A 6353-nucleotide genomic window follows, 5' to 3' on the forward strand; every position below is an offset into this window, starting at 1 on the left:
GTTTATTGGTTAGGTAGTTTGGGGAATTATTGATTCCGCCAAAACTACCTGCTTAGGAAAAAGGTTTATATTGATTCCACCGGCTACTGATTATAATATCTACATTTTGATTCCACCGGATACTGTTTATAATACTTTTGTTCATATTTAATAATTTTAATAATTTTATATTTAATAATTTAAAAAATTAAAATTTGTTATAATTACTTAAGGTAGGTCTCGAATAACCTTAATTTAAGTATTAATTTTTCTTTTCTTAAGTCAAAGTCTGGTATATGAACGTTATTTGAGTCATAAATATTGCTTAAGCAATACGGCCCTAAATTGTATAAAAAAAATTTAAAAAAAAATAAAAATGTATAAATGTTAGTCTTTTTTTTCTAATTAATATTATGTATAATCTAAATTGTATAAAATTATATAATAAATTCTATGTAGGTATAAAATAAAAATGTATAAATGTAAATACTTTTGATCATATTTGGTCACATGTCTAAATTGAATAAAATGATAACAATAGTATGTAAGTATAAAATAAAAATGCATAAATGTAAATATTTTTTATCATAATATTTGGTCACATGTCTAAATTGAATAGAATGATTATATTAGTAGGTATGTTAGTATAAAATAAAAATGTAGGTAATACTATAAATCAAACTACTTTTGATAATATTTGGACACATGTTTCAAATAAGTGAACCTTTTTTGACTTTTTCAAGTTTTTCCAACGCCAATATTAAGTGCTCAATTCCTGCCATCACCTCCAGAATTCCTGCTCAATTACAACCCTCACAAAATCCAAAAATCTGTGGGTGGGGCTGGGGACAAATGTCTCCCGCCCAACCCATGGTCGGAAATTGACTTTTTCAACTTTTTCCAACACCAATATTTTCATTCCAGAGATAAAAAATCTATATTTGATAAAAGATCAGTATTTAATAAAAAAAATCAATATTAAATCTAGTATATAAGAATCATGGTTAAACAAATAATTTATATTTGATAAAAAATCTATATCGATTCGTTAAAAAAAATCAGTATTTATAAAAAAAATCTGTTTGATAAAATTAATTTATATTTAAAAAAATCAATATTTGATAAAAAAATCAATATTAAATTAAGATGATAAAAATCAGTATTTAAAGCAATTATTTATATATGATAAAAACTTATATAGATTTATAAAAAATAGTCAATTTTAAAGGCATATTTGATAAAAATTAGTATTTATAAAAAATCTATCTAATAAAAAAAATCAGTATTTAATTTAAAAAATCTATATTTAATAAAAAAAAACCGTATTTAATGATAAAATCTATATTTGATAAAACACATATTCAAAAAAATCTATATTCAATGAAGTGTATATTTGATATTTTTAATTTATATTAAAAAATAAATATAAATTGTCTTATCAAATATAATTGTTTTTTATATATATTTAGATTTTTTGAATATATGTTTTATCAAATACAGATTTTATCATTAAATACGGATTTTTTATCAAATATAGATTTTTTTAATTAAATACTGATTTTTTTATCGAATGTAGATTTTTTATAAATACTAATTTTCATCATATTTAATATTAAAAATGATTCTTAAATACTGAATTTTTATCAGCTACATATTTAATATTGATTTTTTAAGGAATTAATTTTATCAAAAATTAATGAATTTTTTTAAAAAATTTTTATCAAATATATATTCTTTTTTTTTAAAGACTATTATTTATATTAGTGTACATTTGTTTTTTGAAAATAAATTGGTTTATCAAATAGTTTTTTTTTATAAATACTGATTTTTTATCAAATATACCTTTATAATTGATTATAAATCTATATAGGTTTTTTATCAAATATAAATAATTTTTTTAAATATTGATTTTTATCTACTATATATTTAATATTGATTTTTTTAACAAATTGAATTTTTTTAATAAATGTACATTTTTTTTATTAAATACCGATTTTTTATCATTTTCATTTAATATAGATTTTTTTAAATACTAATTTTTATTAAATATGCTTTTAAAATTGACTCTATTTTATAAATCTATATAAGTTTTTATCAAATATAAATAATTGCTTTAAATACTGATTTTTATCATCTTAATTTAATATTGATTTTTTTATCAAATATTGATTTTTTTAAATATAAATTAATTTTATCAAACAGATTTTTTTTATAAATACTGATTTTTTTTAACGAATCGATATAGATTTTTTATCAAATATAAATTATTTGTTTAACCATGATTCTTATATACTAGATTTAATATTGATTTTTTTTATTAAATACTGATCTTTTATCAAATATAGATTTTTTATCTCTGGAATGAAAATATTGGTGTTGGAAAAAGTTGAAAAAGTCAATTTCCGACCATGGGTTGGGCGGGAGACATTTGTCCCCAGCCCCACCCACAGATTTTTGGATTTTGTGAGGGTTGTAATTGAGCAGGAATTCTGGAGGTGATGGCAGGAATTGAGCACTAAATATTGGCGTTGGAAAAACTTGAAAAAGTCAAAAAAGGTTCACTTATTTGAAACATGTGTCCAAATATTATCAAAAGTAGTTTGATTTATAGTATTACCTACATTTTTATTTTGTACTAACATACCTACTAATATAATCATTCTATTCAATTTAGACATGTGACCAAATATTATGATAAAAAATATTTACATTTATGCATTTTTATTTTATACTTACATACTATTGTTATCATTTTATTCAATTTAGACATGTGACCAAATATGATCAAAAGTATTTACATTTATACATTTTTATTTTATACCTACATAGAATTTATTATATAATTTTATACAATTTAGATTATACATAATATTAATTAGAAAAAAAAGACTAACATTTATACATTTTTATTTTTTTTAAAATTTTTTTTATACAATTTAGGGCCGTATTGCTTAAGCAATATTTATGACTCAAATAACGTTCATATACCAGACTTTGACTTAAGAAAAGAAAAATTAATACTTAAATTAAGGTTATTCGAGACCTACCTTAAGTAATTATCACAAATTTTAATTTTTTAAATTATTAAATATAAAATTATTAAAATTATTAAATATGAACAAAAGTATTATAAACAGTATCCGGTGGAATCAAAATGTAGATATTATAATCAGTAGCCGGTGGAATCAATATAAACCTTTTTCCTAAGCAGGTAGTTTTGGCGGAATCAATAATTCCCCAAACTACCTAACCAATAAACTAAATGTCTAAATGTATGTCGTATGTGTATTGTGTGTGCTTTATATTCTCAAAAACTAACTCAATTAAATTCGATGAAAATCTCAGAGATTGTACTTAGAGAATAGAGATGTCAAAAAAGTTTAGAGAGTAATTAGTTTAAACCACGTTGAAAGTATACCATAAGTGATAAATCCAATCCGCGACTTGCGGTTGTCCATCGAGGTCGAATTATTTCACAAAGCTAGTATACTGACGCCAATTTGTCTGTGAACTGAGGTATACTAAAACTGTGATAAACTCAAACTGAGACACATCTATATACAGTGGGCTTCAGGGGGGAGGGGCTAGAGGCCATAATGTCCATTTATACTGAATGGTATTTATACGTAACAAGAACACTACATAACTGTTCTGGCATATTTTATTCGTTTGATAATTTGATACCACGACTTACGAGTTACAATAGATATATGGCTATATCTAATATTGTACCCAATGTACGCAATACATTATGTAAAACCAATTGGTGTAAATGCAAAAAACCTGGTCAATTTTGTAACTCTTAAGTGTTATAATAGTTGGGTATATACTATATATAGTAAATAAAGTAACATAATACTAATATGCTATCCTATGTGCCTAACATTACTTTTTAGTAATAATAAATTAAAATAACTCAACTTATTCATGTCAAACCACTTTAGATAAAATATTAGTTCTTCAGTAAGAGTCAAGAGGTACCATACTGGATAATAGATTTAAAATCTATTAATATTTAATAGACAACTAATATTTGAAGCAACTATTTAAAGTTTTTTTAGATTCTGAGCGGAACGAGGAAACTAGTGGTTTTACAATGGTTTTATTATTTTTTTTTATTTTTATATCCTGTATACAATATTTCTACCTGCAGAAGAAGTGATTCGATTTCAACATATGGTACCTTATCTTTTAGTAAATTGGATCAAGATGGATGGTACTTTAAAGAGGTCATTTTTCGATTTTCTCAATAGTTATTTAATGCCACGGGAAAAACTACTGACAAATTACGAAAAACCGCTTAAAATGGGATTTTAATTTCTAACGATTTGCTTATCACCGTAGCAACGAATAAAAAATTATAATATTAATTCAACTTTAAGGCTATGATAAATAATAAAAATTTAAAAAATCCAAACTGATAAACCGTCTCCGCTCAAAATTGTTGTTCTTATACAATGATATTAATAATATTATATCATTGAATTCAAGTTTAATATAATCTATTATACATTGACACCCACTTGTAACCTACTATACAGCAAAGCGACATCCACTTACCCGCTTTTTATGATTACATATTTAAGTATACAGTATGATGTTTTATTCGATTTTTATATATTTAATATTTAACCTACAATAACCAAATCTAATATTATATAATTTATACAATATCACGGACAGTGTTAACTTATTCCAATTTTTCCCTCGAAAATCGGGCTTTGTGCAGAGTGCCTGATTTCCTATACTGCTTTCAGCTTTTTCCGTAACATAATTATAGGTATACTATATACCTATAGGATTTTCCACAAATAAAGTGTACACCGACGAAGCCTTGTTATTCAGCTAGTATTATTATAAATTTAAATATAAAATAATAAAAGTACCTACATTTAAAAAAAAAAATAAACTTATAAGAAATCGAATTTTAAATAAATAACTACAAAATAGAAGATATTATTATATACAAATATAAATATTATAAAAACGAATATAATAGGTATAATATGTACACCTTTAAAAATGCATTTTTTTTTTTTGTTTTCTTAATGCATCTAATAAATTATTTAATTGATCTTTACGGCTTAACATGTCTTGTGAATACGTATTTTGGTTGTAGGATTTATTAAAATAATTTGTATCAAATCCTACATCATTCTGTTGTCATCTGCTTTGTAAAATATTATGTGAATTTCTAAAAAATACAAAATTAATTTAATATATATATATATATAATATAAAAATAAAATAAAATATAGTCGTACTGTTCAGTCATAAAAATAATAATCTAATCTAAAGTTGGATTTTCAGGCTTATTAGATTAAAAAATATGATCAATTAAAAAAAATGTATATTATATATATAAAGAAAATCTACTAGAACTAGATAATTAGATAATATATAGGTAACTACTTAATGACTACCTAGTTCTTAATTATTATAAGTTATAACAATATTCTAAACAAAAAATAGCCAAGTATACTTCATAACAAAGGTAGGCAAGTTAATGAAAATAATTAACTAAAGTTAAGTTAAGAGGATACAAGATCGATAAGTTAAAAGTTAACACTTAACTAATTATAAATTTAACTCGATAAGTTAAAAGTTAATATAGAAAAAAATATTAACTTAACTCAGTTTAAAAAAAGTTAATCTAGTTTTTTTTATTAGTATTTAAATCACTCAAAGAGTGAAATAATAAAATTTTATTGAACTTTTATCATAATGCACACTGTATACCATTTTACTTTTACTTTACTATTATTTACTAATTTAAACTATACTCATCTCAAATTAAATAATTCAACTAAATATATTGTATTATATCGTATAGCAATGGAATGTCATAATACGTGAAGATGAGTACATGACCTTTCATATATATTATAAGTTCTATAACATTAAAACATAACAATTGTCAATTTGTAATTTAAAATTATTAATTTTATTAAAAACATTTATAATTGCGACTCGCATAATATATAATTTACAACTTAATAAAATATATTAATATACACAAATTTATGTTATCAAGAAAAATAACGGAAATTTTTGTGTTTTTGTCTTGGATTATTTTTATTTTATACTGATATAGTAATATTTATGTATAAACGAAAAATTTCAAAATGTTTTAACTTGATGGATTTTTTTAAAATCAACTGAGAAAAGCTAAGTTATTTCAACTGTAAATTGAACTAGTTAAGTTCATAAGTTGATTAGAAAATAAACTAACTAGTTAAGTTAAAAAGTTAAAAAAAATTAACTTTTTAACTTAACTTTAACTTTTTAACTAGTTAATGCCCACCTTTGCTTCATAAAGTATAGATTTTTATACAACCAATTTATATACAAATATTTTATATGGTACCTACCTA

This window comes from Acyrthosiphon pisum, chromosome A2, assembly GCF_005508785.2.
Source record: "Acyrthosiphon pisum isolate AL4f chromosome A2, pea_aphid_22Mar2018_4r6ur, whole genome shotgun sequence".
Classification (NCBI taxonomy): domain Eukaryota; kingdom Metazoa; phylum Arthropoda; class Insecta; order Hemiptera; family Aphididae; genus Acyrthosiphon; species Acyrthosiphon pisum.